A 27560-nucleotide genomic window follows, 5' to 3' on the forward strand; every position below is an offset into this window, starting at 1 on the left:
GGCCCAACAATGGTGGCCACGGGTTCGGCCGGGCCGCCAACAGGCAGCCCGGCAGCCCCTCTTGGATTCCAGGTCACTGGTCTGGCAAAACCTTCCCTGGTGGCCCAGTGGATCTAACTGAAACAAATGCAGCGGCCCTCCCTTTTAACTGAAGGGGACGGAAGTTGAGTCGCATCAGCGCGATGTGGCACATCCGCGTCATCAATGTGGCGCACTGACATCATCAGTGCAGCGCTGATGAGGAGAATAGCTCCTCTCGGAACACTACACCGACACCAAAAGAAACACAAAGATCTCAATATCGCTTAAATCTCCGCCGCATGCATTGGGGCAGAGAAATAAGTAAAAAATCGGTAAGTGCACCCCGTTTGGGGCGGAGAGCAATTTCAGCCCCATAATGTAGGAAACGCGGCAGCCAATTTGCACAAACAGCAATGTGACAATGACCAAATAATATGTTTTGTATTTGTTTTGGTAATTTAAGGTGCATTCGTTTATTTCTTGCAATTGTGTGGGGAATGTAAAGTGGAGTAATTTATGACTATTTTTGCAGCTAATGTTTCACGTATTTTTCCTGAGTCATGGATCAGAGCACCCTGGGAATGTTTTGGCAATGGCATAAGCAGCAGAATCATTGTACCAATCTCTCCAAACACTGTGCAGGAAGTCTTCTCAAAAAGATGGGGTCTGGAAAATGTCTCCCACAATACCAAGAGTCATCCCATCTCACAGCACAGCAGTGCATCTAACCAGAAGTTGGATCAGGTCCTTTGGCAAGTCGATGATGGGAGATTTAATACGGGTGTTCAAAATCATGAATGGTTTTGATGGAGTAAATAAGGAGAAACTGTTTCCAGTGGCGGAAGGGTCTGTAAGCAGAGGGCACAGATTTATGGCAATTGGCAAAAGACCCAGAGGGGAGATGAGGAGAATTTTTGCGTGATTCTATACTGTAATGCTGGTGTTTCTTTGAAAATGTCCTTATCAACAACAACAACCGCAACTTGTATTTATATAGCGCCTTTGACGTACACCTAAGGTTTACTAGGGCGATCAGTCGGATCTAGACCCAGCACCTGTCATTAAGTCACTAACTATATCTAATGGTTCTGGCACACTTCCTGTCGGGGACTATAGAAAACTGATTCTGTAGACATTGGGTAGGCAGGCATTCCACAGGATATCTGCAGCCAACCTGCCTCACAGGAAGCGCTATGTCAGTCGCTGGCACTTCCAGTGTGATACAGGGTGACGTTCTCGTGGTTCTGCTGGTTGGCTTGAGCTATATTTTCAGCAGGATGACGATTTTACTTATTTCTTGGCATCCGCTATCAAACCCACACCTTAAGCTGATGGGCAGTGAAGGTCATCAAAAAATAATTCACCCTTTTTGCAGAGATCGCTTTCAAACTTTGGCCTAGAAATTAGTCTCGGGGTGGTATTGACTCGGCCGGCCGTTATACGCAGCGCCTCATATTTACTTCCACCGCAGTCAATAAATCTGAATATCAGGCACTGCGTATTACGGGGGACCAATCCAAAACCGCCCGTTTAGCACCACCATGTGAGACGAATTTCTCAGCCTTCTTTCCACATGATTTCAGTGGAGATGTGGCACCAATTCACCACACTCCCCTCCCTCTTGCCAAAGTAAAGCCGCGGAGCAATACCACCGGTTGATGTGCTGATATAAAGAAAAAAGGGCTCGAAATTCCATTTGCAACGCCACCCATTAGCGCCGGAGAGGGGCGGCTAGCGGGCGGCTAGCAGGCGGCTAAGACCTTACCGTCGGCGGTCAGCGGGATCCTGTCCTCTGGAGAAATTTAGTGGAGCGGTGGGGGTGGTGGCAAGAGGTACCGCTGCACGCTATACCGCCACCCATGTGGTGACATCATCGCGCGTGCAACAGCTGTGAAATAGGTTGGTACGATGGCCTCACCGGCGGGCGTTTGTACAGCCCAGAAAAACTGTCGGCACATCGGGGATCCTGGGGTGCTATCATCCAGAGATCAAGGTAAGTTGTTAACTTTAATTTTTTCAGCATTTATGTATTAATAGCACCAGTGGGGAAGTGCGGATGTGGGTCAGAGAAGTTTACGGAAACTTTTTTTCCAGTTTTTTTCATCTTGTGGGGAAATTCGGTGGGCCTCCTGAGTTACCGCTCCATTAGTGTCCGAGGATGAGTATGCAACTTTTAGCACTGCTCTCTCATCATTGAGCGGTTAAAACTGAATTTGGCAGTTTAAGGCGGTGATTACTGCCTAGCGATAAAATCACCCTTCATGCAGTGTCACCGCCTCAAAAACGGCGGGACAGATTTTCGACTGCAAGGTATTTTAAATCTGTACATTGCCCAGATACAACTGAGTAACATTGACCAGCTCTGAATGTGCTGAGCCGAGGATGGGTGCTGGGCGGGCTGTTTCCCTGCTTATCTCCTCCTTTCCTCTTGGACAGTGCTGTCCCATGTCCAACCGTCGAATTACGACTGGACATTCTAGTCAGGTACAATACAATGCACGATTACCATATATTTACAGAGAGTTCTTCAGCCAGAATTCCCTTATTGCAGCCGGACAAACATTTTTAAAGGCTGGAATGGCACAGCAGCTCAATTAGCACACGAGAGGGAAAGGGTATTTTGGGTGCTGAGGAAGGGATTTCTCCGCCCTGACAGTGCTCGATCTGATAAAGGGTCACGCCCGAAATGCCCACCCGACGTTCTCTTCCAGATTGCAACTGATTTGCACATTTCCAGCATTTCCGGTTTTTAGTTTAGGTTTTTTTTCTCCCTATTTACCTTGCATTGCACCCTTTTCTTTATTTACAACTCGGTGAGTGCAGCTTTGAACTGCAGGTGGTTGGATCAGGAGGTCCAAATGGAATAAGAACATAATAAATAGGAGCAGGAGTAGGCCATAGGGCCCCTCGAGCCTGCTCCGCCATTCAATAAGATCATGGCTGATCTGATCATGGACTCAGCTGCACTTCCCTGCCCGCTTCCCATAACCCTTGACTCCCCTGTAGTTCAAGAATCACCACGCGAGCTGCTAGCATACTTTCGCAAAGCTGCATCTTGTAGATCTGTTGGAACCCGCGCATTTGCTTTGAATTTTACATGTTGTGCTAAAGTTTAACCGGTGAATCAGAGCAGAAACAATAGCATAGTGGCAGCGCTGAGCATGCTGATCTCTACAGACTGAGTAAAGTGGCTTGCAAGCCACTGAACCAGAGAGGCAAGGCCCCTTTTAAAATATTCCTGCCTCTGGAGTCCACAGCCATTAATTGAGCAGCACGGTTTGACCCTGAAGGTGAACACATTTATTAATATGGAATCCTGCTGTAGTGTTAATGAAGAAAGGTGGTTTTCCTTCCCCAGAACATCAGTGTTTAATAATCTTTTTAATTGGCATCACCTTGAGTGGTGCAGGCTGAATTATCACCACCCGCTGGTGAGTCAGTGCTTTGCTGTGCATCATGGGCCACCCTACAGTGCTGTGCCGATCCAGCCGCAATGCACTGTGGCCCTTGCTTGATTCCCGTGAATGTCAGCGCTCCTCAGAGCAGAAGGAGGCAGTTGATACCTCCCAATATGTTGCTGGCGACAATTGACAGAAGTCACACAGACATGGTGACGTGAGGGTCATCACGGCAACATACGATCCGCCCCGTTGAGCTGCTAACTCATTAATTTAGACCCGCCTTGTACTTAATGGGTCACCGTGCAGCACCTTGAGTGTCTCTCACTCACTCTATTGATTCTAGGGGGCTTTGGTGGGACCAGGAAAAGAGGTGGAGGGTTTTTAGCTGCGGAAGCAGGATTTACTGAAACTCTGCAGCTGCCAGCTGCCAATATCCTTTTCAAAAGGCTAACAAACAGCCTTGCTAAACTGCGAGATCTTCTGGGGATCTGTGAAAGATGGAGCTTTGGCCAAAAACTGCTTTACTTTTTTTTGAATTAAATAAAATGATGAAGCACTGCGAAATTACTGAAATCCATTCTCGGGAATGCAGTCAAACATCAATAAGCCATTTAATTTTAATTCCCAGTGTTCCATCAACGTTCCAAAAGGTACCGCTCCCTTCTCCGCAAAAGTACCGGAGCTTATTCTGCAATGATTCTCTGTCTCTGTAAAGTCCATTTTAACTTGCGTTATATATTTTCATCCCAAATTTATTTTTTACTTGTCTCCGGAAAACACTGATTCACGCTGGGGTACAGTTCAACACACTGGTACCTTGCCCATGATAATTCATCCAAGTCACTATTATTCATATGTGAGCTTAGGCAATGCGTTTTGGCAGGCTTTCCACCCTTGGGGAGCATCACAGCCAAGCCCAATCTTATCCTCCCCATATACCCACACTAAATAACATTTTAACTGTTACTTTATAGTTAGTAGGAACAGGAACTTGCTTTTTATTGTAGCTCTTAGCCCCACAGTACTGAAGCGAACTGCACTATTTCTATAATAAGGAAAGAAAGACTTGGATTTATATAGCGCCCTTCACGTCCACCGGATGTCCCAAAGCGCTTTACAGCCAACGAAGTACTGTTTTTTGAAGTGTAGTCATTGTTGTAATGTAGGAAATGTAGCTGCCAATTTGCACACAGCAAGCTCCCACAAACAGCAATGTGATAATAACCAGATAATCTGTTTTAGCTCTTTATTGAGGGATAAATGTTGGGTATGACACCGGGGACAACTCCCCTGCTTTCCTTCGAAATAGTGCCATGGGATCTTTTATGTCCACCTAAGAGAGCAGACGGTTTAATGTCTCATCTGAAAGACGGCATCTCCGACAGTACAGCACTCCCTCAGTAATGCACTGGGAATGTCAGCCTAGATTTTTTTGTACTCCAGTTTTTGGAGTGGGATTTGAACCCACAACCTTCTGACCCACTGAGCCATGGCTGACAGAAACCTGGTTGAGATCAGTGAACTCAGCCTAGACCAGGGATCCATCTGGGGACCTTCCTCAGTACAGTGCACTCATTTCTCAGGCCCCAGATTCTTAGGGCCGCTCGGAATGCAGATAAGTCAGTGTTTCTGGTGACTCTATACGGCGAAAAATCCTGTTCTTATAAAAGCTCAGACCAACTGTGAGCAATGTGTTAGCGTGAATGTACCCTTCCAAGAATCACTCGTCACTCAGGGTCGGTCCATACATCAAAACGGTTTATTACGCCGGCGGGGAGATGAAGCAACTGGTGGGTCCAGGTACCTCTCTCCGCCGAACAAAGGATTTCATGGATTTTTATATGTTTTACAACAGTTTACTTCAGTTACATCAGCCCATTTTGGCTGGAACTATCCAATCATATTAATTGTAGATTACATATAGGTCCAATTAGACCAATAGATAGAGTTAGTCTCTAAATGTAAAGTGGCTCATGTGTTGCTGAGAGATGTGTTGTTAAGGGGTGTGTTGCTGGGAATTACTCATGTATCTTGTGACATGGCCCAGGCCCCCCTTATCTTACTGTCCTATCTTTGGATAGCCTCCTTATCTTAGTCCTGTTACAGAGTTGTATTGTCCTAACATGAACCAGAACATCTTGTCTAAGGCCTGGCTGATTAGAGACATCTGCAAAGCTTGCTTGTTATTCCTGTGTGTGGGAAACAACAGTTATCAGTTTCCAGGAATGTGGTCTCTTTCAGCTAACAGAAATCCCTTGAGGCTTTGCTACATCACGGGCAGCCATTTTTATAAAATTAGAGTTACATATTTAGTTCTAACCTTATGATACAGGTGCCATTTCCCTAGGGGAAAATCTTTCCGCTATAACAATCCCCCCTTTCAGTCAAGCCCCCTGAAACCGACACTAATTTATATTCTGTTATAGTTTTTGTATCACCCGGTACTCGCTGCTTCGACGTGCTGGCCAGTCACGTGATTTCAGGAGTCCCAGTTGTTTTAGATCAAATCAATATAGTTCAAATGACCCCTTTCGCCTATTACGCGAATCTCCTTGCTTATCTGAGCTTTTGTGTTAAACCTTCGTTGTTGTGCATAATATCTGCAAGACCGGTAAGCCATGATTCCCCATGCTACTGCTAGGACTAGCTGTATTCCGACCAGTATGTGTGATATAATTTGAATCCAAGGGTGGATGTTAACATTCATCCACCAGTTCCACACCCTCCTCCGCCAACTCTCATCCTGCAGCTCGGTGTCTGTGTCGTTTTCCAGTATCTCAATCTTTGTCTGCAGTTGGTGGTAGAGTTTAATAGACTGTCCAACTCTAAGTCTTAATTCCCTTAGTACCTCTGCTAAATGGGGAATAGGGGCCTGTTCTGGCTCGTCATAGTCCTGCAGGTGATCATGTAGTTGATCAGTGGCATCAATGATTTCAGTACCTAGCCGTCTAACTTGGATAATACGGGCTTGCCCTATAGTAACGGGTCGTAAGGGTGTAAAGCAGAAGTTTGGTTGCGGGATCTGGCATTGCAAGCTGTTATACTGATATGAGTGTTCCGTGGTGGACTCACAGTATCTCCCTTTTTCTCCATACCCGGCCCGAGCAAAATGTGTATAGACAGGTACTATTTCCAAAATGCATCCATCGGTTCGATTAAAACCACACTCATCTAATTTGCCCTGTCCCACCGGGTGGGGGCACACCATGATCTCACCCCTTTGTTTGCACCCTGTCAGGGAGACGCCATATAGCGTGTTATCTCTACGTATAGCGTGTTATCTCTACGGTCTGCGGTTAAATAGTAACGGAGGGAGGCATTGTCCCGTACAACCCCGATATTCTCCAGTTGATAAAGAGGAAATGGACCTGAGTCTCGTGTGACTATAGGGATCATCAAGACAATCCCCACTTCTGCGGCTGTGCCCATCTGGCAGTTTAGGATCGCTGGGTATACTCTGGTTAGTCCCTTCAGAGTGCAGTCATCCAGTGTCCCCTTCAGCTTGGCTAGCTGAGATAGGTGTGAGCTGTCTATCCAGTCTGGGACCTCCCCCCTTTGGATCTGATCGAGATTGTGTCGTATCTCTCCTACCATCCACAAACCATCAGCGTGACGGAGTTGCCCTTGTCGGAGCTTTCCGGCATCTTCCTTTTTTCTGTCAATTAGACGATTAATTGTTTTGGCATGTGTCTCGATTACTGAAATTCCATCTAACTGTATCTCCATGCCTTTCCTTCCTAAGTTGGCTTGGTTTTTCTGATTCTGCTCTGCCTGCTCTAACAGTTCCCTCATCACCTCTTTAAGTTGTTCCACCTTTTCATTCAGCCCTTGTATATCCAATGAGTTTACTATGGAGGTCCCGGTATTAAAGCCGGTAGCAGCGTCATTAATTACTCCCCTCTTATGCCTATGCACCAGCTCTTGTCCTCGGAATCTACTGGCACCCATGGCATCGGCAGCCTGCTGCATTACAACCTTACTTAATATGCTATACAGCTTTCTTGTTTGTTCCGTACAATACTCCGGCATTTGTATGCCTGAAATATTGATCAGAACAGGCACAATTCCATGCTTAACATTATGTGTTAAAATAAGTTCTGTCTTTGCTCTAGTCCTTGGCTGCTGGGATACATATTCCATCAGTTAAATTAAACGAGATCCCATAGTTCGGGTAAGTGTGTCTTTCCTGCATTTGCTGCATCCCCCGTAGTCCATCCGGGTTATCTGATGCTTGTATGAGTGTCGTGATCCCCAGTATCATGCTGCAGAGCTGAAGTGGCCACTGTGATTCCATCTCGGTGGGTATTTTATCTGCAAATTTTAAACAGATCCTGGTCGTCACCAGGTGTTAGGTTCTGGTCTACTCAATTTTTATCCATGCATGTCGAGGTCACTCTATGAAATCGGAGGTAAGGGTTAGGTTGGGTTTGTGGACCCCCCACCGTTGCTCTGTTGCCATAGGTGATGGAGCTATGGCTGCGCACTGCACGATCTGTCTGGTCTCGTTTTTTAAAATCTCTTCTAGCTTATTTATCTTAGCTTTTAACTCTTGAATTTGCTTTGTTTGTGTATCTATTTCTTTATTGTATCAGGCAAGCATTATTACATAGGCCAGTTCTATTTTATTTTTTTATCCTGACTATCCCACCATTTCCTTTATCTGTCAGGTGAGTCTTCTTTATTCTATTAATAAATCCAAATTAATAATGTCCAATATAAAACAGCTGTCAATGGAAAGGGTTAACTCCTTTACAGGTTTGTAAGAAGGCCTGATGTCATTACGTGACTTCGCGTAATCATCCAAAATTTTTTTTTAAATTTGTGCCTTCAAAACTTGCTTAGAAATTAGGAATCCGTTAAAACAGCAGAAATCATTGATTTAAAATGAGACCACATATTTTTAATAGCTATTTTGTTTACTGAAATCCAATTTTCACACAAGCTGTATACATTCCAACATAGCTTAGATCTTTTCTCCTCGTTAATTTCAAAATCCTCCTGCTTGTTTAGACTGTTCGGGACTTTTCTTGATAAACAACGTCTATTCTGGAAATCTTTTCAAACTGCAGTGAAACTTTCTCATAATTTAAAATCATTATCAATGGAGAATGTCTTTTACCTCTTCCAAAATGTTTTCAATTAAACCAATATCTTTTTCACTGCCGATATCAACTAGTATTTAGTAAGTTATGTCTTTTTCCATCGCAAACACTTTTTTTTTTCTTTCAGCACCTATTTAGTACATTATGTCTTCTTTTTTTTTCAGATCTCCTTTCTTCAAATTATGTTTTGTATTTTACACAGAGGGCTCGTGTCTCAGTAAATTTGTTAATTTAAAATCATCAGACAATCGAAGACACTTTTTCTTTCAAATTCGTTCAATTTGTTTTCTTTCAAGTTTGCATCTTTATCTTTTTTTTTTCATAACTAGAACGGAATCTAGCACGTAGGCTTTGAGGGCTGCTTTTCATCACCTCAAATGTTCCAGTTTCAAGGTCATTACAATGTCCTTTTTTCTAAACTGCTAAAGTTTGCCATTTTAACATCAGATTTAATTTAATATTAGAACCCAGACCTTTTCTATTACTTACTTTTGTTTCTCCGCCAGGTGGCGGGTAAGGGACCCTTCGGGTCCCCACTCGAGTTCTGATGTTATATTGGCCATGTTCAATACTTAGTGGAGTTAGAGGTCTTTAATCCTCAGCAATCCATCTACGCACAGCGTGACTTGGAGTAAGACCACCTTGCTCTCAGAGGTCCGCCTCCCCCGACACAACTTGTAGCAGGCTTTTTATAGCTAATAAATTTAGTGATAGCTCGTTAAGGATTGGGAATAATTAGAGATCTAACTCTCAGCGGTCCGCCTACACCAGCGTGACTTGTCGTAGATCACCTCTCAACAGTCCGCCTTCTTCAGCATGACTCGTAGGAGGCTTTTTCTATACACTGTCAGGTTACGAATCTGCTTTTATACCAACCCGCGCAATTCCTTAACGCGTTTTAAGCAATTCCTGCAGTGCCCTATGCCCCCTTAATGACTACCTATCACCGTTTTGCCTGTTGGTCCGACCCTCCTTACAGGTTGGATATTGCGTTGGCCTCCGGACACCACCCGGTCCCTATCCCCCGGAATTTGTTGCCCATACTCACCCGGATTCTCCAGGGGTGTCCCAACGGCCTCTGCAATATTCTGTTCGTGACGCCATTGTTCGCGCGAATGTACCCTTCTAAGAATCACTCGTCACTCAGGGTCGGTCCATACATCAAAACGGTTTATTACGCCGGCGGGGAGATGAAGCAACTGGTGGGTCCAAGTACCCCTCTCCGCCGAACAAAGAGTTTCATGGATTTTTATATGTTTTACAACAGTTTATTACAGTTATATCAGCCCATTTCAGCCGGACACTAGCCAATCATATTAATTGTAGATTACCAATAGATTCAATTAGACCAATAGATAGAGTTAGTCTCTAAACGTAAAGTGGCTCATGTGTTGCTGAGAGATGTGTTGTTAAGGGGTCTGTTGCTAGGAATTACTCATGTATCTTGTGACATGGCCCAGGCCCCCCTTATCTTACTGTCTTTGGATAGCCTCCTTATCTTAGTCCTGTTACAGAGTTGTATTGTCCTAACATGAACCAGAACATCTTGTCTGAGGCCTGGCTGATTAGAGACATCTGCAAAGCTTGCTTGTTATTCCTGTATGTGGGAAACAGCAGTTATCAGTTTCCAGGAATGTGGTCTCTTTCAGCTAACAGAAATCCCTTGAGGCTTTGCTACATCACGGGCAGCCATTTTTATAATATTAGAGTTACATATTTAGTTCTAACCTTATGCTACAGGTGCGGTTGCCCTAGGGGAAAATCTTTCCGCTATAACCAATGCCAGGGGGGAATCTGCCAGTATGCGATTAAAAATCTTGTGTACGCACGCCCTTCCTTTGCAACTTCTTGTCACGATTTTAGGTGAATGCTTCTAAGTCGATATTTACTATTGAAGCAGCCTCTGCAAGCATAGAACCAACCTCTGCTCATAATCAGTGCTCACTAGTATTTTTAATTCAAAACTCTTGGCTCAGTCCGTGTCTTCTCGCTTGTTCTTCTGCTTATGCATAGTATTGTACTTTGTAAAGGTTTTACTTTTATGGGCTAGACTTTCAGCACACCATCGCCCATTTATCACCCACTTAGCATCTATAAAAGAGCTGAGATGCAGGTTATCACCCATATTTGCTGAAAAGTGGAAACGAGCGCCCGATTTATGCGCATTTATCGCTGGCCCAACTTTCGGCACTGCTGAATGAGCTGCATCACCCGGCCTACTTTAAAAAAAAAATGACGTCATCCTCATGCAAGGCCGAGAATAATGCTTATATAGTAGAAACTTGCGCCCGATTATGGCCCAGATTATTGCCGAGTGCTACTTTTGGCATTTCGTCCACAATTCGCCCAAATGATCGTCGGCCCAAAAATAGGCTGAAGAAAAGCTGCAATAACTCAGCACTACGGGGAGGATCTGTAGTAAAAGGCGGTCAGGAGAATCAATTTGTGAGTGATTTTTAAGGGCCTTTTTGACTCTTGTCAATCATCTAATCACATTTGTATTTGTCGAGGAAAAATTAAGGGAATTTATAGTGATTTATAGTGATGGGGCTTGTAATTTCTCAACCAGTATTGATCACTAATCACATGCTGCAGAATAAAGATGGGAGAATAAAATGAGGAAAGTTACATACAGGTACATTGCTGTAATGTCAGGGTTAATATTAATCATGGTTTTTTTCCCCCTCTGGTCCACAGTACAAGTAGAACCAGAACTAGGGTATGTCATCTCATGAGGAAGGAAATGGCGTTCACCTCAGTTTGCTGATAGATTTTATTTTATAAAGCAACAGGTGCTAGACTAAAAGAACAGTTTTATTATGTTATTGCTTTATCTCTGTCAACCCCCGTGGGAAAAGTTCTTTGCCTGAAAAACAAAACGCACATGCGCAGAACGGCCGTTACTATGGACGCCAGCCTTGCATGACTGAATACATCACTAAGGCCCACTTCATATCGCTAAGGCTGTCACCCAAATTAAAAAGCCGAAACTAGCGGTTTTTAAAATGGCCGATATTCCAGCGATCCTGAAAAATAATAAACGCACGAAGGCCGGAAATATCGCCCATTTTTGGCTGATAGCGACCATAGTGGAAAGTCTAGCCCTTGTAATTTTATTTTTGTTCCCCCAACCAGATCTCTTTGCTCCCATTTTGGAATATTCCCAATTCTGTCCCTTTTTCTTTGACCATCCGGTCTATCCCTGTCCTTGCAAATTTCCTGGGCTGCCCACTTTTCTAAATGACTTGTCCTCCTCTCCCCTTATTGGTTCTGAACCTGGCCTTGTCTATCAACCCCTCCCACCCCCCACCAAAGTTTGCTTCTGCTGCCTTGGGTAATTCACCTCCCTGATCGGGTGTCTCGCCTCTCGCCTACTTCCCCCTCCCAACTCTTCCAGCCGTTTCAAGCATGGCCCTCGGCCTCTGTCCTCCTGCCCACCTTTGCCCACCCCCACTCCTGGAATAGTTTGGCTCTCCGTGCACCTTCATTTCTGACCCCTGGAACTGTTCACAATCCCTGGAACAGTTCGATTCTCCGCCCACCTTCATTCCTGACCCCTGGAACAGTTCGCTTCTCTGTCCATCTTCATTCCCGACCCATGGAACAGTTCAATTCTCTGCCCACCTTCATTCCCAACCCCTGGAACAATTGGAATCTCCGCCCACCTTCATTCCCAACCCCTTGAGTAAATGTGATCCTTGCCTTTTTCTCAGATTCCTTTCTTCTCAATTTGTTTCCCAATATATCTTTTCTTTTATGATCCTACTTTTTTATTCTTCATTACAAAGCCCAACTTCTAACGAACAATGCTGTTGTTACACTTTTAATGTGTTTGTTGCTTGTAAACCACTTGGAGACATTGTGAAAATGCTGTATGCACAGAAGTTCTTTCTATCTATCGAAAGGCTGAATGGCCTACTCCTGCACCTATTTTCTATCTGTCGATCGACCCACCCACCGACAGAAATACATCGGTACGAGTTAAAGAAAAAGGTCGTGAGTGTGCTCCTGTTGTGATTAGTTCTTTCTCGATTTCAGGTTGTGCTTATTCCCCAGGATTTGATTACAGCCAACGCCTAATGGTAAACAGCAGCTGGTCTGAGCTTCTGGACTCGTCAACAAGTTAAATTTTTATCGTGCTTTTAACGTAGATAAACACTTTAAAAGAGGTGCAATAAAAATAACTGGATGCTGAGCCAAACAGCAAGATATTAGGCGGGGTGAACAAAAGTTTGGTGAAAGAGATGGGTTTTCAGGAGGTTTCCCATAGGAGGAGAGGCGGAAGGGTTTACCAAGTGAATTCCAGAGCGTGGGGCTTGGGCTGCTGAACACACACGGCCGCCGAGGAAGGAGCCTATACACGATAGGGTTGGGTGGGGACCGAAGATTGCAGGTCTGCAGAAAGAAAAGGAAAGACTTGGATTTAGATAGCGCCTTTCACAACCATCAGATGTCTCAAAGCGCTTTACAGCCAATGAAGTACTTTTGGAGTGTAGTCGATGTTGTAATGTAGGAAACACGGCAGCCAATATGTGCACAGCAAGCTCCCACAAACAGCAAATGTGATAACAAAAACAGATTATCTGGTCATTATGTTGATTGAGGGATAAATATTGGCCAGGACACCGGGGATAACTCCGCTGCTCTGGGATGTCATAGGATTTTTTATGTCCACTTGAGAGAGCAGACAGGACCTGGTTGAATGTCTCATCCGAGAGACAGCACCTCCGGCAGAGCACTCCCTCAACACTGCGCTGGAGTGTCAGCCTAGATTTATTTATGTGCACAGGTCCCTGGAGTGGGATTTGAAACCACAACCTTCTGACTCAGAGGCGAGTGTGTTACCTACTGAGCCACAGCTGGCACTGTACAGACAGTTACAGAGGAGCATGCGTGTCTCCGTTTGTACTGGGCGTGTTAAATCAACAGGGTAGAGTTTAAGCTTGCCATCAAATTTGGCTGCACTGCGCAATTGGCTGAGTCTTCACCCTGTTTAAAACATTTCCTCAATTTGAAAGGCCCCAGGGTGGCTGCTGCTGAATCGGCCCTCAATGCGGTTCTTGTGACCTACATTAAAGCTAACAAGGCAGACGTTGAGGTCAGTCCAACTCTTCTTCGGCTGCCACGTTATCTGTATGCCTGCACACAAAAAAACAATCCCACACCATTAGCACTGGCCCTGAGGGAGCTGTTACGGGTTTCTCTGTCCTGTGTGCTCGGATTGAGAATACAGCTGTTGCATGATAACAGATATATATTATGTCAGCCGTGGCTCAGTGGGTAGCATACTTGCCTCTGAGTTAGGAGGTTGTGGGTTCAAGTCCCCCACGATTCCAGGGACTTGAACCCATAAATCTAGGCTGATACACCAGTGCAGTGCGGAGGGAGTGCTGCACTGTCGGAGGTGTCGTCTTTCGGATGAGATGTTAAACCGAGGTCTCGTCTGCCCCCCCCCTCAGGTGGACGTAAAAGATCTCATGGCATTTATTTGGAGAAGAGCAGAGGAGTTATCCCTGATGTCCTGGCCTATATTTATCCCTCAATCAGCATAACAAAAAAAAAACTAATTATCTGGTCATTATCACATTGCTGTTTGTGGGAGTTTGCTGTGTGCATTTCCCACATTACAACAGTGACTACGCTCCAAAAATACTTCATTGGCTGTAAAATGCTTTGAGTGGTCGTGAAGGTGTTATATAAATGCAAGTCTTTATATATATATGTGTGTGGTGTGTGTATTTAAACGTTTTGACTGCATGATCCATTGTTGTCTATAACCAAGCTGCTATTTCTGAATTAAGTGAGACTTAAGAGCCAGTGCTCTCGTTGCGGGCACAAAGCAGAACTTTGATCCAGTTTCTCTGACTTAATAATGCAGCTTGGGAATGGGAGATTAGGCAGAGCTGTCAATGGCGAGGAAGTGTTTGGAATGAGATGTACGATCACAATGAGCGGCACTGATTACAAATCCTTTCCAACACATGTTGAAGCTTGTTTTTAAGGGTGACACTTGGCCTTGCCGGTAAATTTCTGAGACTGAAGGTTCAGTCTAAATGCCAAAAGTGATGAGGTGTGAAACAGCAGTTCATGTACTTCATATAGCATTCCTCATGTAACGCGGAATGTCCCCGTGCCCTTGACGAGGGAGAACAATGTTGATGCTGAGCTGGGCTGTGGGGACGATAAGGAAGGTCGTTGGGAAAGGGCTTCTGGCGCGGCTTTTGAAATGGGGCGAGGAGGGAGAGAGTTCCAGGGTACAGCGGTGCCGTGGCTGAATCTGTTTTGTTCAGTATTTGATCTGCGAATACACTGAAGAACGAGTGTGTGTACGTGCATGCCAACAGGCTGTGTTTCACTCGGGCGATCAACATTTCAGGCTCGATGTCTGCTCGCCCACGTCTGTAGCTGGAAATCAGCACCCTGCCTCCAATTCCGTCCTCACCTCTGACTGAAGCGGCCTGTCTTTGGGATTCGTGATCTTGCAATATATATATCCCCTGGAGAGCAGCTTCAAGTAGAGGTGATTTTGAAGCAATTTAACAATCGGATTTAGCAACAAAACAGTAGCAGTACGGATTAGGCCACACGTGGTGCTGCTTTGGTACTGGTATGAGTGGACAGTTTCTTCTCTGCATCCCTCCTCAAGCTGTTGACTCTTGCTGAGTGTCGGCCACCCTCGGGTAGCTTCTACCCGCGGCCAAGCTTCACGTGTGCGCTGATACCGGGAGTATCGGCAGGGTTTCTGCTTTCAAGTCCCAGTCCTGAGGCTCCTGCATCTCAGTTGGGAGAATCTCCTCGGTCCCAGTGTTGCCCCTCCAGTCTCTCTCTCTCTGACTGGACTACCTCAGACGAGTGGTGTCCTCAATCCTAGTTCTGAACCTCCTGTCTCTCTCATTAAACTATCTCAGTTGAGAGGCTCTCCTTGGTTGCAGTCCTGAATCTCTTGTCTCTCTCTGACTGGACTACCTCAATTGAGAGGGTCTCCTCAATCGCTGCCTTCCCTCAGACCCAGTTGAAAGAAAGACTTGCATTTATATAGCGCCTTTCACGACCACCGGACGCCTCAACACACTTTACACTCAATTAAGTACATTTGAAGTGTAGTTGCTGCTGTAATGTCGGAAACACGGCAGCTAATTTGCGCACAGCAAGCTCTCAGAAACAGCAATGTGATAATTACCAGATAATCTGTTTTTGTTATGTGGATTGTGGGATAAATATTGTCCGGGACACCAGTGATAAATAGTGATAATATCTTTGAAATAGTGCAATGGGATCTTTTACATCCATCTGAGATAGCAGACAGGGCCTTGGTTTAATGTTTCATCCAAAAGACGGCACCTCTGACAGTGCAGTGCTCCCTCAGCACTGCACTGGAGTTACGAAGAAAAAAGGTTACTGCACAAGATAAAAGTTCACGGGGTTGGGGGTAATATATTAGCATGGATAGAGGATTGGCTAACGAATTGAAAACAGAGAGTAGGGATAAATGGTTCATTCTCGGATTGGAAATCAGTAACCAGTGGGGTGCCGCAGGGATCAGTGCTGGGACCCCAAATATTTACAAACGATATTAATGACTTGGAAGAAGGGACTGAGTGTAACATAGCCAAGTTTGCTGATGATACAAAGATGGGAGGAAAAGCAATGTGTGAAGAGAGCACAAAAAATCTGCAAAAGGACATAGGCAGGCTAAGTGAGTGGGCAAAAAATTGGCAGACGGAGTATAATGTTGGAAAGTGTGAGGTCATGCACTTTGGCAGGAAAATCAAAGAGCAAGTTATTATTTAAATGGAGAAAGATTGCAAAGTGCTGCAGTACAGCGGGACCTGAGGGTACTTGTGCATGAAACACAAAAGGATAGTATGCAGGTACAGCAAGTGATCAGGAAGGCCAATGGAATCTTGGTCTTTATTGCAAAGGGGATGAAGTATAAAAGCAAAGAAGTCTTGTTACAGCTGTACAGGGTATTGGTGAGGCTACACCTGGAATACTGGGTGCAGTTTTGGTTTCCATATTTACGAAAGGATATACTTGCTTTGGAAGCAGTTCGGAGAAGGTTCACTAGGTTGATTCCGGGGATGAGGGGGTTGACTTATGAGGAAAGGTTGAGTAGGTTGGGCCTCTACTCATTGGAGTTCAGAAGAATGAGAGGTGATCTTATCGCAACGTATAAGATTATGAAGGGACTTAATAAGGTAGATGCAGAGAGGATGTTCCATTGATAGTGGAGACTAGAACTAGAGGGCATAATCTTAGAATAAGGGGCCGCCCATTTAAAACTGAGATGAGGAGAAATTTCTTCTCTCAGAGGGTTGTAAATCTGTGGAATTCGCTGCCTCAGAGAGCTGTGGAAGCTGGGATATTGAATACATTTAAGACAGTAATAGACAGTTTTTTAAATGGTGAGATAAGGGGTTATGGGGAGCAGGCAGGGAAGTGGAGCTGAGTGCATGATCAGATCAGCCATGATCTTATTGAATGGTGGAGCAGGCTCGAGGGGCCACATGGCCTACTCCTGCTCCTTAAGTTCTTATGTCAGCCTAGATTTATGTGTTTAAGTCACTGGATTGGGACTTGAACCCATAACCTTCGAACTCAGAGGTGAGAGTGTTACCCACTGAGCCACAGCTGACACAGTTGGGACAAGTGCTGCCCATTTCAGCCGTGCTGTAAAGGGGGGAGCAGCAGTGGCCCTGGTGAAAAGTTACATCCTTGGGAGCGTTGTGCTCTTGGAGTTAGAACAGTTACTTTAAGTGGAGTTGGTCTTCAAATTTGTTCTGAGAACAGATTGACCTCAGAGTGGTTAATTGTGGAAATTATCAGAAATGGAAATAAATCTATCAAGGGATGCATTTGCAAAGCCATTAGCAATTATCCCTTACTGTAACACAAGGTCACGATGACTGAGTTCTCAGGAGATCTTTGGACCCTCGCTACTTGTGCTCACATTACCACATTAAATCGCAGTCAGCTGGGTTGAATTGTATGGATGTGGAACGGAAATGTTGTTGGCTGGCTATTCACTCGCTATTCACAAACAAGTTCTTCACGGCCCTTCCTAAAAAACCAGCTCTCTCCAAAAAATAATTGTACAAAGTCCCAACATCTGTTTGTTGGTGGTTGTTTTAAATACACTTTGTTTGGACATTGAGTCCTGAGGTTATTATTGAGAGATCTGGCTCGGAGCAGTGCCTTAACCTGATGCTGGAGCGATTTGAATTAACGCTTGCAGTGGAAGTGCCCTGATTACTGCAGCAATCAACATCCTTGGTTAATGTAACTATGGCAGTGGATTTCACTTGTCTCGTTGGGCCTGTGTGAGACTGCAGCCTGCGCCTCGGTTGCAATTACAGTGCTAGCTCATCCATGCCTTCGTTACCTCCAGATTTGACTATTCCAACGCATTGCTGTCTGGCCTCCCACATTCTACCCTATGTAAACTTGAGGTCATCCAAAACTCGGCTGCCCATGTCCTAACTCACACCCAGTCCCGATCACCCATCATCCCTGTGCTCGCTGACCTACATTGGCTCCCGGATAAGCAACGCCTCGATATCAAAATTCTCATCCTTGTTTACAAATCCCTCCATGGCCTCCCCCCTCCCTATCTCTGTGATCTCCTCCAGCCCCACAACCCCCTCCCGAGATGTCTGCGCTCCTCTAATTCTGCCCTCTTGAACATTCCTGATTATAATTGCTCAACCATTGGTGGCCGTGCCGTCTGTTGCCTCAGCTCCAAGCTCTGGAACTCCCTCTCTAAACCTCTCCACCTCTCTTTCCTCCTTTAAGACACTCCTTAAAACCTACCTCTTTGACCAAGCTTTTGGTCATCTGCCGTAATTTCTTCTTGTGTGGCTCGGTGTCAAATTTATTGTTTTGTTTTATAACACTGCTGTGAAGCGCCTTGAGACGTTTTACTACGCTAAAGGCGGTATATAAATAAAAGTTGTTGTTGCTAAATCTGACTCTCTTATCCTAGCAACAGAATTGTGGGCCCAGGATAAAACTTGAGAGGTTTAAACTGTGGTGCTGCTTCTCCTGGACACTTGGAGGTCCCCAAGCTTTTGCTGGTGCCAACTCGCACCCAATGGTACAATTGTAAAGCCGGGGGTGGGAGGCAGGAACAGAGCGACCTGTGGGTTTACACACACAAATATAAAGAAAGAAAGATTTGCATTGATATAGCGCCTTTCATGACCACCGGACGCCTCAAAGCGCTTTACAGCCAATGAAACACTTTTGGAGTGTAGTCACTGCTGTAATGTGAAAAATGCAGCAGCCAACTTGTGCACAGCAAGCTCCCACAAACAGCAGTGTGATAATGACCAGATAATCTGTTTTTGTCCTGTTGATTGAGAAATAAATATTGGCCAGGTCACCAGGGATAACTCCTCTGCTCTTCTTCAAAATAGTGCCATGGGATCTTTTATGTCCACCTGAGAGAGCAGACGGGGCCTCGGTTTAACGTCTCATTTGAAAGACAGCACCTTGTTGGCAGTGCCTTCTGTTGCCTGGACCCCAAGCTTTGGAACTCCCTCCCTAAACCTCTCCGCCTCACTACCTCTCTTTCCTACTTCAAGACGCTCCTTAAAACCTACCTCTTTGACCAAGCTTTTGGCTATCTGCCCTAATATCTCCTTTATGGCTCGCTGTCAAATTTTTATCGCATAATGCTGCTGTGAAGCGCCTCGATACTTTTCACTACATTAAAGGCGCTATATAAGTACAAGTTGTTGTTGTTTAAATGAGTGCCAACAGGCTTTTTGACCGTAGGAGGCGTCGCCGCTGCACCTGATTCCATCCTCACTTGACTCCCAAACACACGCGTGCACTTTCAACAGTGGCTGGCGGTTCGCAGCCAGGACCAGGAATCCTAGCATGTGTTCCCCTCCTTAACTCAGAGCATTGAGGACAATCGTGGCGCGCTGGCTGAGAGCAGCCAACTCCACAGAAGCCAGGAACCGAGTCTGGAACCTTCCTGGTCGACATTTGGGAAGTGGTCGCGTGTGTCGTCACATTTGGCGAAGGGGGGCTTGTGGAGAAGGGGTGATATGTATGATCTTTCAGAAAGTGGGTGCGTGTGGTGATGTGTCTGTTAGTGTGGCCTTGAGCAAATCACAGCTTAGAATTGTACTTGAGCGTACATCCCTCGCCAGTCAGCCAGATTACTGCCTGACAGACTCACTGTCCCTCTGCCCTGTTTTCCTCCATCTGTGATCTCTGTGCTCCCTCACTTGCAACAAGGTGACTTCATCTGTAGGAGTCATTCAGCAAAATGTCTTCTTTTTCCAATAAATCACTTCAGCGATTCATCTCAGTACCATTTATAAGTTTAAAAAAAAAAATCACAAAATAATCTGTGGAAATTTAAGAAAGGCAAAAAATGGGTTTAGTCATTGAGGAGAGAAATTGAGGACTTGTACCATCGTGACATCTGCTGACTAACAGCTGAACAGTGCTGGGAGATACTCTACATAAGCTGAAACAAAGGCCCGCATTCACTGCAACTATCTCTGTACCTCTGATAGTAACGTTGGAGAAATTCAGCACTGAACAGAACAGTCAAATATAAAGGTGCTCCCTGGACTGTTGATGATCTCCCTCTCTCCTCTCACTCTTTATCTCTCTCGTAATCACCATCTCTCCATCTCGCTCTCTTTTCCTCTCTCTCCCTCTCTCTCTGTCTCTCCCTCCCTCTGTCTCTCTCTTCCTCCCTCTCTATCTCAGTCTCTTATTTTGCTCTCTTCCCCCTCTCTCTCTCATTCTCTCTGTCTCACTCTCTCCATCTCCCCCTCCCTCCCTGCCTCTCTCTCTCTCCCTCTCTCCTGCTCTCTCTCTCTCTCCCTCTATTTCTGTCTCTCTCTCTCTCTCTCTCTCTCTCCATCTTCCTCTCTCCCTCCTTCGCTCCCTCCTTGCCTTTCTCCCTCTCTCCCCCTCTCTCCCTCGCTCGCTCTCCCCCTTTCTCCCTCTCTCCCTCAATCCTTCCCTCTCTCCCTCAATCCCTCCCCGCCTCTCTCTCTCTCTCTCTCTCTCTCTCCCTCCCCCCCTCTATATCTCGCTCTCTCTCCCTCTCTCTCCCCATCTCCCTCTCTCCCTCTCTCCCTCTCCCTCTCTCCCTCCCTCGCTCCCTCCCTGCCTTTCTCCATGTCTCTTCCTGTCCCTCACTCTCTCTCCCCTTCTCTCCCTCTTTCTCTCTTTCCTTCCCTTCCACCCTTGCTCCCTCCCCGTCCCTCTCTCTCTCCCTCCCTCTGGGTCTGGGTACTGAGGCGGGGCAGGCCAGCCAGAACATCCCCATCCAGTTACATTTCCATGGGAGCGCTTGAGCTACAGTTGGAGGCCTAGGCACACCCCTTTGGCACAGGCCCAGAAATCCCAGAGATCATAAAGCAGAGCTGGATTAAGAATTCATGGGGCCCCAGGCTCCGATCATTCGGGGCCCCTCCGCACCCTTACACAATCCATCTCCTCTACCTGCCATTCCCGCTCCACACCCTTACACAATCCACCTTCCCCCTCTCCCCCCACCCCATTATCACCCCCCCGGTCAGTAATATGTCGCATCGGATCTGCCAACACTGGCTTGACACTTCTGAAGCTATTTTTAAACACGAGAATAGTTTGATCCAGCGTTTCTGTCCAGTTTTTCTGTGTTATGGTCAGTGTTCATGGAGGGGGGACTGTTTACACAGGACCCCCAGTGAGGGCCCAGTGATTGAGACACCCGGTGAGGGCCCATTGTTGGGGACTCCTGGTGAGCGCCCAGTGATTGAGACCCCCCCGGTGAAGGCCCAGATTGAGACCCCCAGTGAGGGTCTGTTGGAGATCCCCGGTGAGCGCTCAGTGATTGAGACCCCTGGTGAAGGCCCAGATTGAGACCCCCAGTGAGGGTCTATTGGAGACCCCCAGTGAGCGCCCAGTGATTGAGACCCCCGGTGAGCGCCCAGTGATTGGGACCCCCGGTGAGGGCCCAGTGTTGGAGACCCATGGTGAAGGCCCAGATTGAGACCCCGGGTGAGGGCCCAGTGATTGGAGACCCCCGGTGAGGGCCCAGTGATTGAGACCCCCGATGAGGGCCCGGTGATTGAGACTCCCGGTGAGAGCCCAGTGATTGAGACCCCCGGTGAGGGCCCAGTGTTGGAGACCCCCGGTGAGGGCCCAGTGATTGGGACCCCCGGTGAGGGCCCGGTGATTGAGACCCCCGGTGAGGGCCCGGTGATTGAGACCCCCGGTGATGGCCCAGTGATTGAGACCCCCAGTGATGGTCCAGTGATTGAGACCCCCGGTGAGGGCCCAGTGATTGAGACCCCCGGTGATGGTCCAGTGATTGAGACTCCCGGTGAGGGCCCAGTGTTGGTGACCCCCGGTGAGGGCCCAGTGATTGAGACCCCCGGTGAGGGCTCAGTGTTGGAGACCCCCGGTGAGGGCCCAGTGATTGAGACCTCCGGTGAGGGCTCGTTGTTGGAGACCCCCGGTGAGGGCCCAGTGATTGAGACCTCCGGTGAGGGCTCGTTGTTGGAGACCCCCAGTTAGGGCCCAGATTGAGACCCCCGGTGAGGGCCCGTTGTTGGAGACCCCCGGTGAGGGCCCGTTGTTGGAGACCCCCGGTGAGGGCCCAGATTGAGACCCCCGGTGAGGGCCCAGTGATTGAGACCCTCAGTGAGGGGCCGTTATTGGAGACCCCCGGTGAGGGCCCGTTGTTGGAGACCCCCGGTGAGGGCCCGTTGTTGGAGACCCCCGGTGAGGGCCCAGATTGAGACCCCCGGTGAGGGCCCAGTGATTGAGACCCTCAGTGAGGGGCCGTTATTGGAGACCCCCGGTGAGTGCCCAGATTGAGACCCCCGGTGAGGGCTCGGTGATTGAGACCCTCGGTGAGGGCCCGTTGTTGGAGACCCCTGGTGAGGGCCCAGATTGAGACCCCCGGTGAGGGCCCAGTGATGGAGACTCCCTAACCCTCCCCTCCCCTCCCCTTACTCCTCCCCCTCCCCCTCGCCCTCCCCTTCCCCCTGCAGCAGTTGAAGTGATTGCATGGTGGAGCCAGTGACTGAGTTGAGGTGCTGGGCCTGGGTTGGTGATCTGCTTTAAGCCAGATGAGGGGGTTATTGGAAGGGAAATGTTCAGTGGATGAGGAATTGGCAGAATTGAGCTGTTCTGGTATGGAACTAAAGCAGGGGACTGTGCTGGCAGTGGTCCAGCCTTGGTTATTATCCTCTTGTAAATCTATATATGTTGACAGTTCGATTAGAAGGGATCAAATTAAGAGCCATGTTTGCTTTAAATAAACACCATAAAACCGCTGGTGTACCCAGTACACAAAGTGCACTCTGCAAACTGCATTGTTGCATGATTCAGTGTACAATCCTGACCAGTAATAAATTGGAACCCTGACTGCAGTTTTATATCCTATTTTTATGCGAGAATATTGATGCAGGGAAATAAAATAGTAACATGTTCAAGGAGAAAATGTTCACATCTTAAACTTTGAACACAGTCTTAATATGCTGTTAATAAATGTAGAGCATAGAAATACTGGGTGTTTTACAACAGCCATTTTCTGGGGGTTTTTCCCATCTGATTTACCTCATGGCAAATTACTCAATTCACAAGCACCCTGCCTCAAGCCTATCTTCATTTCCACAGGAACTCTCTCTCTGTAACCAGGCTGCTTGATATCTTTCACCCTGACACCACAAAGACATCCTACCACTCTCAGCCACAAACATACCTGCCTATCTCCCTGATGGTTCTTTGCAAACCCCTGTGAGGGGCATGCTGAATCTAACTAACTGTTCTCATGTTCCTGTACATATGGATTTGTCTGTTTTAGTTATATAGAGGCTGCTTTATGAACAAAAGGTTGAGCAGATTGGGCCTATACTCATTGGAATTTAGATAAATGAGAGGTGATCTTCTTAAAACATATAAGATTCTGAGGGGGCTTGACAGGGTAGATGCAGAGAGGATGTTTCCCCTCGTGAGGGAATCTAGAACTAGGAGACGTAGTTTCAGAATAAGGGGTCACCTATTTAAGATGGAGATAAGGAGGAGTTTCTTCTCTGTGGGTAGTGAATTTTTGGAATTCTCCACCCCAGAGAGCGGTGGAGCTGGGACATTGAATATATTCAAGACTGAGATAACCATATTCTTGAACTATAGGGGAGTGAAGAGTTATGGGGAGAGGGAAGGGAAGTGGAGTTGAGGCCAAGATCAAATCAGCCGTGATCTTATTGAATGGCGGAGCAGGCTCGAGGGGCCGTATGGCCGACTCCTGCTCCTATTTCTTATGTTCTTCTGTTCTGCATCTTGGTCAGTGAGCTATAAAGCTGAATAAAAATTATCCAGCCCAAGGACATTGAAATTACCCAGGAGCTGACGGTAGTGTATGAGAGGTGCACATGAAAGAAAAAGTGGTGTGTTTCAGACTTTATATAACCACTTTTACTGCCTCCACCTGTCTGTTGGGACAGCAGCACACACTCGCAGCTCTTGGCTGTAGTAGCTTTGCTGAGGTTCATTGCTCTGCTGTGACCTTTATGTTAAACACTATCAATACCAGCCTCCACACCACCTCATTACATGGTTTGACAAAAGCCTTCATGGAGAGGAGCAGCCAGATATTTATTACTATCCACATGCGAAGGACGATTTGTCACTATGTGTTGGTGTTGCTAAGCAAACAGCAATGTGCATTATAAATGGTCTTTCAATAAACAGAGCAATGAAAATCAAATCACATCGGCTTATTGTCATTCAGCAGAAAGAAAACATTCTGTGATCCATTTTGTTGCTATAATTCAGAGATTGCTTGGTGTAACACCAGCTCTATCACATCTTTCTATTCTCCCGGGAACCTTCTAGTGTTACATAAGGACAGATGTAAGAAATAGGAGCAGGGGTAGGCCATTCGGCCCCTCGAACTTGCTCCACCATTTAATAAGATCATGGCTGATCTGATCCTGGCCTCAACTCCACTTCCCTGCCCGCTCTCCATAACCCCTGACTCCCCTGTAGTTCAAAAATCTGTCTATCCCCACCTTGAATATATTTAATGACCCGGCCTCCACAGCTCTCTGGAGTAGAAGAATTTAAAAGATTCATGACCATCTGAGAGAAGAAATTTCTCCTCATCTCAGTTTTAAATGGGCAACTCCTTATTCTGAAACTATGCCTGCTAGCTCTAGATTCCCTCACGAGGGGAAACATCCTCTCAGCATCTACCCTGTCAAGCCCCCTCAGAATCTGATATGTTTCAATAAGATCACCTCTCATTCTTCTAAACTCCAATAAGTATAGCCCCAACCTGCTCAACCTTTCTTCATAAGACAACCTCTTCATCTCAGGAATCAACCTCGTGAACCTCCTCTGAACTATCTCCAATGCAAGTATATACCTCCTTAAATAAGGAGACCAAAACTGTACGCAATACTCTAGGTGTGGTCTCACCAATACCCTGTACAGTTGTAGCAAGACTTCCCTAGTTTTATACTCCATCCCCCTTGCAATAAAGTCCAACATTCCATTTGCCTTCCTAATTACTTGCTATACCTGCATGCTAACTTTTGTGTTTCATGTATGAGGACACCCAGATCACTCTGTACTGCAGCATTCTGTAGTCTCTCTCCATTAAAATAATATTTTGCTTTTCTATTCTTCCTACCAAAGTGGATAACTTCACATGTTCCCACATTATACTCCATCTGCCAACTTTTTGCCATATCCCTTTGCAGATTCTTTGCGTCCTCCTCACAATTTGCTTTCCCACTTATCTTTGTATCATCAGCAAATTTGGCTACATCACACTCGGTCCCTTCATTCAAGTCATTAATATAAATTGTAAATAGTTGAGGCCCCAGCACCAATCGCTGTGGCACCCCACTAGTTAGAGTTTGCCAACCAGAAAATGACCCATTTATCCCGACTCTTTGTTTACCGTTAGTTAGCCAATCCTCTATCCATGCCAAGAAATTACCCCCAACCCCATGAGCTCTTATCTTGTGCAGTAACCTTTTATGTGGCACCTTATCGAATGACTTTTGGAAATGCAAATACACAACATCTACTGGTTCCCTTTTATCCACCTCCTCTAAGAACTCTTATAAATGTGTCAAGCACGATTTCTCTTTCATAAAACCATGTTGACTCTGCTTGATTGTATTATGATTTTCTAAATGTCCCACTACTACTCCCTTAATAATGGATTCCAGCATTTACACAATGACAGATGTTAGGCTAACTGGCCTATAGTTTCCTGCTTTCTGTTTCCCTCCTTTTTTGAATAGGGGTGTTACATTTGCAGTTTTCCAATCCACCGGGACCTTTCCAGAATGTAGGGAATTTTGGTAGATTACAATCAATGCATTCACTATCTCTGCAGCCACTTCTTTTAAGACCCGAGAATGCAGGACATCAAGTCCCGGGACTTGTCAGCCTTTAGTCCCATTAGTTTGCCTAGTATTTTTTCCCCTAGTGATAGTGATTGTTTTAAGTTCCACCCTCCCTTTTGCCCCTTGATTTAGTGTTTTCTACCATGGAGACAGATACAAAATATTTGTTCAATGTCTCTGCCATTCCTTGTTTCTTGTTATTAATTCCCCAGTCTTATCCTTTAAGGAACCAACATTGACTTTAGCTACTCCCTTCCTTTTTATATACTTGTAGAAGCTCTTACTATCTGATTTTATATTTATTGCTGCTTTACTCTCAATCTAATTTCTCCCTCTTCATTATTTTTTTAGTCATCCTTTGCTGGTTGCTAAACATTTCCCAATCTTCTGGCCTACCACCAATCTTCGCAACATTGTATGCCTTTTCTTTCAATTGGATAACATCTTTAACTTCCTTAGTTAGCCACGGATGGTTGAACCTTATTGTAGAATCTTTCTTTCTAACTGGAATATATCATTGCCACTGCGTATCTACTGTCTTACGTTTTAATCTATTTTCCCAGTCCACTTTAGCCAACTGTGTCTTCATATCTTTGCAATTGCCTTTATTAAAGTTTAAGACATTCATTTCAGACCCAAGTTTCTCACCCTCAAATTGAATGTGAAATTCTATCATATGTTATGATCACTCTTCCCTGGAGGAGCCTTTACTATGAGATCATTTCATTACACATTACGAGATGTAAAATAGCCTGGTCCCTGGTTGGTTTCACAATGTATTGTTCTAAGAAGCCATCCAGAAAACATTCTATGAACTCATTCTCAAGGCCACCTTTGCCAATCTGATTTGTCCAATCTATATGAAGATTAAAATTGCCCATGATTATTGCAGCTCCACAGCATGTTCTGTATCAGCTGGGTCGAAATCCTAGGTCCAGATGTGGCAATATTTACTTTTTAACTTCACCTTCAGGCTCAGCTCCCTAACGGTGTAAACTAGCATTGAGTCCCCACTGAATTCAGTGTTGAATTCATACCAATTTAATTCTGTAGTTATGTTCTTATCGGTTCAATTGTGGAGACAATTCTCTGTTAGCTTGCCATGGCAGTTTGCTCCCTATCAATTTTACTGCTGGCTCTTTGTGTAGCTTCCAATTTCTGACTACATCAGTGATTACACTTCAAAAGTACTTCATTGGTTGTAAAGTGCTTTGAGACATCCAGTGGTCATGAAAAGTGCTGTATAAATCCAAGTTTTCTTTCTTATTATTGAATCATAGCCCATTACAGCACACCAACAGGCCATTCAGCCCATTAAGCCTTTGCCGATGTTTTATCCACAAAATCCCAATCTCAGACTCGCTTCTCAACCTCTCTTCTGTACTTTTACAAGCAACTAATTCCCATCTAAAAGAATGAATGAGTCTACTCATTACAACAGAAAATTCCATATTCTATCTGTTGTATATCTGTAAAGCATGCACTCCCATGTTCCGCCACCAGGGAGCACATCCCCTGAAGGCCCAAGGGATCCCAGTATCCCTTGGGAGCACTGTATATCAGCCGGCCCCTAATGCCTGTTTCTGACTCTGGAGTGTCATAATAAAGACTGAGGTCACTGGTACTTCAACCTCCCTGTGTGCCGTCTCATC

The 27560-nt window shown here is 45.8% G+C and overlaps 1 protein-coding gene and 1 long non-coding RNA gene across 2 annotated transcripts in view; one reads left to right on the plus strand and one right to left on the minus strand.

Annotated features, from left to right (window-relative positions):
* astn1 (astrotactin 1) overlaps nucleotides 1-27560 on the plus strand; it is a 3463295-nt gene that overhangs the window by 3146107 nt on the left and 289628 nt on the right. The window lies entirely within an intron of this gene.
* Nucleotides 5163-9719, minus strand: LOC139268748 (uncharacterized). The gene is made up of 2 exons (XR_011594099.1): nucleotides 9573-9719; nucleotides 5163-7733 (listed from the first exon to the last, which is right to left on the minus strand). It is a non-coding gene; the product is annotated as an uncharacterized lncRNA (long non-coding RNA).

Source organism: Pristiophorus japonicus, chromosome 8 (genome assembly GCF_044704955.1).
Source record: "Pristiophorus japonicus isolate sPriJap1 chromosome 8, sPriJap1.hap1, whole genome shotgun sequence".
Lineage (NCBI taxonomy): Eukaryota > Metazoa > Chordata > Chondrichthyes > Pristiophoridae > Pristiophorus > Pristiophorus japonicus.